The sequence below is a fragment of the Hippopotamus amphibius genome, chromosome 11 (genome assembly GCF_030028045.1).
Source record: "Hippopotamus amphibius kiboko isolate mHipAmp2 chromosome 11, mHipAmp2.hap2, whole genome shotgun sequence".
Taxonomy (NCBI): domain Eukaryota; kingdom Metazoa; phylum Chordata; class Mammalia; order Artiodactyla; family Hippopotamidae; genus Hippopotamus; species Hippopotamus amphibius.
Genome location: NC_080196.1, coordinates 27,090,488 through 27,101,089, shown reverse-complemented (window position 1 = coordinate 27,101,089; position 10,602 = coordinate 27,090,488).

The window sequence follows — 10,602 nt, the reverse complement described above, 5'->3', positions numbered from 1 at the left end:
TTCCAGTTTATATGCTCCTAAATTTACTTTTTGTTGCTGTTGTTCTAAATGTCACATAGACTAAAGGATGAACCAAATCCAAATTCCTCTTGAAAGGGGTCTAACTGGCAAAACTTGGGTCATATTCCTTTTCCTGGATCATATACCTGTGGCCAGGATGGTTTTGTCATATTGGAAAAAAAATAGCTGCTGGGAGCTTATTGCTCTTACAATGTGGATGGTAGCACAGAAACAATATTGAAAATATTTAACAATTGGTGTGAGATGGGCTTTAGTCACTGAGAATGGACACCAGCCATAAAGAATGAGGGTAGCTGGACCAGTCTAGCGTGGGATGCGGAAAGAAGAGGACCAGTTCCTAGCAAATGGAAAGTAATCATGAACTAGGCTGTGGATCCAAGAGTGGTCAGTCCAGAGTCTATGAAAAAACAGTCAAGCCCATGTTAAAAACAAAGCATTAATAATGTTCCTGGAAATTTTTTTTAGCAATTAGAGGGATTATTTAAGTGCCATTTTGGTTTCTATTAACATAACTGTGTGCTAAGTGTTGCAAACAATAAAAGAAAAATATAGCACAGGACACTCCCTACCCTCTGCCTTCAGGAGCTTTCACTCTGATTTGAGAAGTGAGACAGGAAAACTGTACAGAACCAGGCATTAATTGTATAGGGTGCATAGTGAGTCCCCTAGGAGTCAGAGAGAGGAGAGCTCCCTGTGGACCAGAGAGTCAGGGATGCCATCAGGGAGTGCCTGAGGATGCTTTCTATGTCTCCTTTCAGCATAAAGATTTTCCAAATTCTATGGATTAATGAAGGGACACACCATCTGGACTTTGAAGGCTGTATTCAAAAGGTCCGAGAGAGCTTTTTATAAGTCAAGGATGGGACTGCAAGGAACTTTGCTCAAGATTAAACATGAGACTTTGGAATGCAGTACTGATGCAGGCTACAGAATGAATGAACCTTGAAAACATTACGCTGAGTGAAAGAAGCCAGGCACAAAAGCCACATATTGTATGATTTCACTTATATGAAATAACCATAATAGGCAAATCCATAGAAACAGAAAGATAATTTGTGGTTGCCAGGGGCTGGAGGGAAGAGGGAACGGGGAGTAACTCCTAACAGGTACAGGATTCTTTTGAGGCTGATGAAGATGTTCTGGAATTAGTCATGACTATTGTACAACCTTGCGAATATACAAAAAAAAAAAAATTTAACTGCACACTTCAAATTGGTGGATTTTATGGTATGTGAATTATATCTCGATAAAACGAAAACAACACAAGGACAAATTTTAAAAACACCAGCCTTCTGGTTAGAAAAAGCTTCTTTCTCTTCTTTGCTCCATTTGCTATGTTTGTCCCACCCACATCTGTGTGTGAATGTCTGTTTATTCACTGACAGCCCCCTAATCTGTTTCACCAGCCTAGGGCTCCCCTGCAGCGGACACCTTCCTGGACATCCCATAGGCACCTCAAACCCAACATGATGAAAATAAAATTGCAGTGTTGGACCCTAACCTCCTCTTCCTCCTAGATTTCCTGTTGACAGCTCCCCTGACCATCCAGTCGTTTAAGCCATCCATGCGTGATTCATTCTTTATGTCATGCAATCATTTGTTTACCCATTCAGTAAATCTTCTTTAAAGACCTGTCACATACCAGGCATGGGGCTCTGCACTGGGAATGAGACACACATGGTTCCAGTCCTTTGTGGAGGACCCTGGGAAGACAAATTAATCATTCCAACAGAGTGAGACAAGAACAATGGCCCAGGGGGATACAGGGAGCCAACTCCTACCTCCAGTTACTCACTAAATGCTATTGATCTTGCCTCCTAAGTACCTCTCAAATCTGGTGTTTGCTCCTCATTCAAAACACCCTTGCCACTTGATGACATGGCGGGGGGGGGGGGGGGGCGGGGCAGGGGGAAGCTGGGACAAAGTAAGAGAGTAGCAGTGACATGCATACACCACCAAATGTAAAATAGAAGGCTAGTGGGAAGCTGCTACAGAACACAGGGAGATCAGCTCGATGCTTTGCGAATACCTAAAGGGGTGGGATAGGGAGGGTGAGAGAGAGGCTCAAGAGGGAGGGGATATGGGGATATATGTATAAATAGAGCTGATTCATTTGTTTTACAGCAGAAGCTAACAGAATACTGTAAAGCAATTATACTCCAATAAAGATGAAATAATTATGCATAAAAAAAAATCACCCTTGTCTTCCTTCAAGCCCTCGTCAGCTCTCTGCATGAGCACAGCTGCTTCCTGACTGGTCTCCTTGTCCCAATTTCTCATGCTTGCAGCCTTGCTAGTCTCAAATCCTTCTCCCACCCTGCTGCTAGAAAGGTGGTTCAAAAACAACCTCCTCATGCAGTTTCCTTATTTATAATATTTTATCTCCTATAGTAACCCAACATACCTGAAGGCTATAACATCCTCCCTTCAGAACGGGGGCTGCAGTGACTTATGACATGAAGGGGAGAATCAACTTCCTCAACTTCCTCACTGTGTAGTTCAGATTCCTTCCCAGGACATCCCAGGTCCTTCATAAGGTGACCTCTGCTTACCTCTCCAATCTCACTACCATGGCTCCTCCCATGTGGTCAGAGGATGGATCCTCTTCCTCCAATTTCTCACAGTTCCCATAGTCTACTCATCACCAAGCTGAGAATGCTCCCCGAGGCAGAGACATTGACAGACTTATTATAAAAATTCATCAATGCTTTGTTGCCAGGTAGCTGAACTAAGGCCAAATTAAAGTTCTGAAAATCTTCCAGATATTTTACCTTGAGGCCAGTTCATGGCCTCTCTCCCCCACCCACTTGATTGAAGCCCCCGTCCAGTCCAGCAGCAGAAGTAGACGGAACTGAGTGACTGACAACCTCCCTAAGACTCAGCTCAAGACGAGGAGGGACGCTGGGCAGTGCAGGGAGAGGAGGAAACAAAAGAGTTTAAATGGACCAAGGAAAGGAGGCAGGAGAGAGGAGACAGAGAGCGTTGGAAGGGGAGAGGTGGCTCCCCGCCCTTGCTTCCTCAGGGTGTGGACCATGTTGCCGCTGGGCATGCTGACACTGAGTCCTGATGCGAGTTAGAGGAACTGATTGGGTAAGACGAGCTGCCCTCAAACATCTCTTTCTTTGAGGATTTTATACAAGTTGGAACATGCCCAAAGTGAAGAACTGCTTTTACTTTCTTTTATATACCATGTGTGTTGATAGGTAGGAACAGTAAAACTACTTGGTTGTGAACTGTACCAGCACATCCTTCCGTTGAAGGATGTGAGCAGGGGTTGCAGCCTTATGTGCCTACGCGCTAGCCATGGCCATTCCCTGTAAGTCGGGCTGTCGTGTGCCTCTGTGCTCTTGCACCTGGAATGCTTCCCTCCCATCTTATCTATTTATGCGACCTCATCCTTCATGGCTCAACGTGGAGGTTTTGCTGACCCTCTTAACACTAAAAATTTAGGTGACTAGCACCACTTCTGCTTTTTCCATAATATCCAGAGTGCCTCTCTCACAGCACTTGTGACACTATTGTAATTATTTGTTTAAGTGTGTCCTCTCCACTAGATGGAGGGTGCGTGTTGTATCACATTCATCTCTTTATCTTTAGGTCTTAGCAAACTGCTCTTAGCACCTAGGTCGTTTTCAATAAATAGTTTCTGAATAGATGAAAGAATTAAGAACAGAATATTGCATGTTTGAGTAAGTGCCACATACCCCTTTGTCCCCAAACTGAACATCATTTAGTATCCTCACAGCATCCTAATAAGTTGCTTCCCTTCTCACTTAAACAATTTGCTCACCCCCTTGTCAGAAATGTACAAGCGTCAGGGCTGATTGGATTTGTTTAAAGAGAAGACAGGGAGGAAGAGAGAGAGAGGGAGGGAGAGAGAATGATGGGAGAGAGAGACTTAAAGCAGGCAAGCCTGATTCTTGCTGCAAAGTTTACCAGACTCAATCTCAATCAAATTGGATCAGGTGGCACAGTTGTCCTCCAGCCCTGATTTAATAGAGGGACAAGAGTGTTGAAAGCACCATTAAAAGGGAGTGTGGGAGGAGAGGATCCAAAGGATCTGGTCAGGGGAGACAGTCACGCCCATTAGTGGCTGTGAAGAGAAGGGGCACATTGCCTGTTGCACACATGTCCCCTCCTAGAACCTCAGGCTCCTGGAATCTGAGCTGGCTGAGGCTGACCTCCCTGCCACCTGCTCCCGTGGTACCACTGATGATGGAGGGACTGACACAGTTTATCGCTGCCTTGAGCAGGTTATGTCTTTTAACATCTATTTTAAAAAGAGAATAAAGATTCTTGTTTGTTGTTGTTATGAGCTCAGAAGCACAGTGCCCACAAAGCACCCTACAATTGCTGTAATTAACTTTATTATATTTCTGTCCTGTAATAATCTACAATTAATTATAGTCTGTGAGAATTATACGTAGGTACAGAACAATGAACAACAGCCATTCATTTGTGTATTTGTTTTATTAAGGCTGTTTTTGAAAAATATTGAAAATTTTTTAAAAAAAGAAAATTAAGTTTTCTGGGACTGTCACCATTTAGAAATAATCATTATGAGGGTACAGCTTTTTTCTTTGTAGTGTGAATGTCTTTTTAAAAAATTGGATCACACTGCACTATAACCTGCTCTGTTTTTACTAAGTCACAGAACTGCAGGCGTGTGTTTCTCTGTACCATGTGGTCCCTACAATTTTTGAAGACTGTATAGTATTCCATCTCATGCACAGACCCTAGTTAATTTGGTCAGGCCTCCCTGAGTAGTTATATCTTACCCCAGGGACTACTTGTCTTGTAAGCTTCCTGCTAGAAATTTTGGTTGGCATTCCCAGGATTCCCAGGCTCTGGTACAGACCCCGGGCTGTTACATAATTCTTGGAGTCTCTCAGGAACATTTGGGGAGAAAGATCTAATGAAGTTGGGTCCCACACCTGAGTGGCTTTCAGGTTCCTCCCTATTGTCCTCAGAGCTGGAGGAACCCAGGCTGGTAGGGAGGGTAATCAGAGAAATTCAACTTAATTGGAGGATCGACAAAGGAGGAGATTTTTGCTTTAGTTGGAATTCTTCCGTAGGCTGCATGCCTGTGACTCAGTTTACTTCAGTTCAATTTGACACTTAAAAAACAAAACATTGACTGTTTTCTTTCTGTAGCACATCCTACTAGGGACCCAGAATTAACCCTGTTTATTGTCTGTCCTTCTCTCTCCCTCTCTCCCAGGTGGGAAAGCATTTTTCCTCAATTGCTTTTTCTTGTTCTCTTTTCCACGCCTAGGACACATCCCCTTCTACTCCATTTCTAGATCATTCTAGCATCCTCTAAGGGTTCTGGAGTAAATGATCATGGACTCCTGGTCTAACTGAATTCCAAAAATGCTATAAGCATTGCTGTTATTTGGTTCATTCATTCAACAGTATTTTTCAAGCGTCTACTATGTGTTAGGTCACATGGGTTTGGCAATTAATAGCATGTTCATAAACTTTGTTCTCTAGAAGCTTGCAGTCCAGTGGAGGAGCTAAAGAAGTAAACAGGGAATTACAAAATGATGTAACAAGGTAAGAGAAGTCAGCTTAAGATGCTATGTCTTAAAGAGAAAAAAAAAAAAGATGCTGTGCCTCATTAGACCAAACTGAAATCTTTAAACCTGGCCCAACATCCAGGGCCCTGAGCTCATTCAGAGAGGCATAAATATGAACTGGAGAAGACTCCAGCTTATCTGCCTCATCCCAGTCTCATCTGGACAGGGCAGTTCTGCCCCCAGGCTCCCCCCTAAGCAGTGGAAAGAGACTCAGTAAACACCAGCTGTATTAAACTGGTCAATTGATGCATTGATTTTTTTTTTCTTTTTTTAAATCATTAAAACCCTGAAACCAAGCCAGCATCAAGCATGAATAATGCAGTTGTTACTCTTCGTGTCCAAGATTGCCATTTTCATCTTTCCATCCTATTTAAAGGAACTGAGAGCCAAGATAAGTCCTCCAGACAGAAATCGGCTAAAAAGCTATGGACAGAACACTCTGACACTGCAGGGGATTCTGACCCCCCGCTCTCCAACAGAGGGTGGTTCATGGCTTTGTTCATTGGCCTAATTTAGATGATAGACCAAAACTATGAGTGTGTGTACCTCCCCTAGTGACACCCCAACGAGGGAGTGGCAAAGTCCAAAGGTTCAACCTCAGTTTTCCATCCTGGGTAAGTTCACATGGCTTTCCTTCTCTAGCAAATGCGAGAAATTTCCCTCCAGAATCTTCCTTTAGAACTCAGTCTGGATTGAATCAGAGTTGGGCAGACTGAAAAACGTTTACTTTGCAAAACTTTTGACATCAGTCTTTGAAGTTCAATGTTTCTGATTTTCCCCATCCCCCACACCCTGCACTCCCACCCCAGGATATAATGATGAAAAATCAGGAGCGAAGTGAATGGAAGAAATGTAATTTTCAGGACCTTTGAAGTGGGGAGCCATCAGGGCCATTTACTTTGAGGCTTTTTAGTTGAAATTTCTACTGAAGAGTAAGAAAAGGCCTCATATTTTAAGATCCACATGTTTATTTGCCACTAAATTACCATGATCCAATTATGTACTGTGTGTCCTAAATTTAAGTCTCATTTAGGAATAAATGTTAAATTAACCCTTGTACCCATCAAATGTTGCTGGGATTTAGCAATTCATGTTATTTTATTAATAATTGAAGGTTTCCTGTTTGGTCACTTTATCATTCATTTATTCAGTTTATCACTGATAACTCTTCAACCAGGAACTAGATACTTAGAGAGGAGATCAGATGCACAGCCACACAGCCTTAAACGTGCTCAGGTCTACTGAGGGCCCAGGAGCAATTTCTGCATCTTGTCTCTCTTGTATACCTGTGTTAATTGGTTTGCTACCTGAATTGTTAATTAATAGTTATTATTAAGAAATAAAAGGGAGGGGACTTCCTAGGTGGTACAGTGGTTAAGAATCCACCTGCCAATGCAGGGGACATGGGTTCGATCCCTGCTCCAGGAAAATCCCACATGCTGCAGCGCAACTAAGCCCGTGCACCACAACTACTGAGCCCATGTGCTGCAACTACTGAAGCCCATGCACCTAGAGCCCATGCTCTGCAACAACAGAAGCCACCCACAATGAGGAGCCCATGCACCACGATGAAGTGTAGCCCCTGCTCGCTGCAACTAGAGAACGCCTGTGTGCAGCCATGAAGACCCAACGCAGCCAATAAATAAATAAATTTATTTAAAAAAAAAAGAAATAAAGGGGAGAAAATAAAAAGGAATGAACCACACCAGATGAAATCAAGCTAGCCTTAATGAACCCTATCATCCCATCATTAAATGAGATAACATAGGCACACAGCACAAGAAAACCATTGTTTTTATTTGCAGTCTGATTCAGCCATGGTGCATCAGCATCCTGCGTGTGAAATTGGTGAAATTAGTGTCATGGTCGCTTTCCCAGTTGGCCAGCTGGCAGGGCGTCTAAATAGAAATGCTAAGTATGGGCAGCTATCTGATAATGGAATGTTAAGGAAAGGATAGATGTGACTTAAGGGTTTGCCAACTAAAGAGTGTTGCCCGTCATCCAGTTCTACAAAAATCAAGTCAGGACTTGCCTGGCGGTCCAGTGATTAAAACTCCATGCTTCCACTGCAGGGGGCATGGGTTTGATCACTGTGGGGGCAACAAAGATCCCACATGCCACGCAGCAGGGTGAGGCCAAAAAAAACCAAGTCAGTAGTCACTGCAGTTGCTGACCTGTGCAGTACACAGTAAAAGGAATTCAGGGCAAAGATCTGGATGTGGCACTCTGTGCACTGGGAAAACTGGCAGAACAGGTCCTCAGATAGTTGGATGTTTTCAGGAGAAAATTTTATGAGCCCAAATTCTTGCCTCTTCTCATACTGTGCTTAGAAAAGCACTAAAACCATTAACTAAGATACCTGTTCCTCATGACTAGCAGCCCTTCCTCCAAGATCTGTGCTTGATTGCATGTACGCTTTGCCAAAATGACATCGACACTGACCTCTTCAGAACAGTTCCTTGGAGCTATCTGAGAGGCTGTCTCCTGGGCTATAGTCCTCAGTAAGTCCACAAATAAAACTGAAACTCACATTACCTATTTTTATTCCAGTTGACATGTTGAAAATATAGATCTTTAAGTTTCCCCAGTTCCTCCCATGTCATCCCCTATATCTTTTCTTCAAGTAAAATTGCATCAGGGCTCCTATAAGCAACCACTTACATGAAACCATTGCCTTTTTTACCCACATTTATCAAGCCCTTATCATGTGATAGGCACAATGCTGAGTGTCTAATATGTGCCTTTCATTTAATTCTAGCAATAACTGTATGAAGCGGCTATGATTATTTCCATTGTACAGATAAGGAGCCTGAGGCACAGAAAGGTTGAGTAACTTACCAAAGGCTCTAAGCAGTGGGGCTCAGTCTCAAACCCAGGATAGTCTCACTTCCAAGACCACACTTCTAACCTCAGTGCAAAGTGCCTCTCCTCTCCTTTTCTCTGCCAACGTGGTTAAGAAATGAATGGCCCCCAGTCTTTCTGTTAGATGTGAAAACAATAGTAACTAGGGCTTTTAAACAACTCTGTTTCTTGTGTAAGTTTTCACAAGTAGGTCTTGTAGTTGGTCTTCTTTTAAGATAGACCAGTATAAACCAGTACACCAGACATTCCAGGCAGGTGGTTTAAGTACATCACACTTCCATGTCTCCGTGTTACAGTAAGGCTAACATTTCCTACCCCTTCCCTACTTTACAAAAAATTATGAAATTTAGGGATATGATGTCATCACAGGCACTTTGGACTTCTTGGAAAAGAAATCCTATATAAACACACAGTAGAAATTATAGAAAAACACTGTCAGTGTGGTATGTATACAGTATAAAATGGACCAAATTAATTCTTTAGAGCTTGGGACAAAAATAGCCCCTTAGTCTTGCATATCTATTTTTTAAAGATGTTGCATATGCTTGTTCTTTGGCTTTCAAGAGCAATCTGAAAGAGCACTGTGTCAGATAGAATGTTGATTGGAGTAGAAGTTTACCATTCTTCTTTTAGAGGAAACACTGCAATCCAAGATCTTGCCTGTTTCCAGCTTTTGGAAAAAACACAAGTCAAAATTTTGTTGCCATATGAGAGTGTTGCGTGTAGGGACATTAGCTATGAATTTCCGTATACTAGAGGCTACTCTGTCTTTTGTGGATGAAAACATTAATCAATAATTAATCTAAAAAAGAAATGGAAAATTTTATTTGAGCCAATATGAGGGTTATAACCTGGGATACAGTCTCTCAGAGAGCTCTGAGGACTGTTCCAAAGAGGTAAAGGGGGAGACCAGTAGAGATGTGATTCTGGAGAAGGGGGTACGTGTAATCGAGCACACGTCTTGGCAGAATTACTGCTGTTTGCAAGGAACAGGTATCTTAGTTAATGGTTTTAGTGCCCCTCTAAGGATGGGAAGATGCAAGGCACTGGATTCATAAAATTTTCTCCTGAAAATATCTAACTACCTGAGGGCTGGTTCTGTCAGTTTTCCCACGGCACAAAATGCCTCGTCCTGATCTTCGCCCTGGTTGCTTTCAGGGGGCACTGCATCGGTCAGCAACTGTAGTGGCCAGTGACTTCATCCTTGTAGAAATGATGGTGGGCAACATTCTTTATTTTACAGTTTCTTCCCCTTTCGTCTTAATTTTGACCAAGGTTTGGGAGGTATTTCGTGACCACTTTGTCATATGGCACTAGGGATGCTCATTCCCAGGTCAGGCGAGGATTTGGTTGACAAGCCACTCAATGTGCTATTACTGGACTAGGCCCTGTTCACAGCAGCCAAAGCCTCTGGACGGCCTGTCTTATGGTCCAGGAAATGGTAGCCTCTTGTTGCTTCTTCCCACATCTAGAATTACACTGTTATAATCATTGCTCTTATAAAACTCCATCTTTGATCAATCATTTCAAGTCAGCTAATCATCATTAATTTTATTGGGGGCTCAGTCACACATCTGGTAATGCAAGAAACAATAATCTGGTACAATGGGCAGAATACAAGTCATACAGCTAGTAGCATCAACAAGGTCATAAGTAAGTACTTAAGTGAAGAGCTTCCATTAGGTGTGGCCCAGTATCTCCCCAGGTCATCTGACCAGTCTGCTCTGCGTCAATTGCTCTCTTTAAGGGAAATGATATATTGTTATTGTATGTAAAGTTCACTAAAGATGTCTGCAGGTACAAGGTGAGTAGTGGGTCATCATGACCCGTTAAGGATTGACAAAGGAATGTTATCGTCTAAGGAGTTATGTGTCTGGCATCCAAAGAAGAGCAACTGATATTTATGTTTGAGCAGGTATTTCTGCCACTGGGGAGTCTGGCTGATACAGAATGCAGATGCACAATGAACAGTAGAGGGGAGGGATGAGGCCAAAGGGCAGAGAAAAAGGTTTATGCTTAAAGTTTCTTGGCTTAAAATATGAATTTTATGTCATCCCTTTTATGAAAGATCCAAGAGCCTCTTCTAATGATTCAAAAATAATGTCACTCTTTTTTCCAGAGTTACCAAAGTGGGCCATCT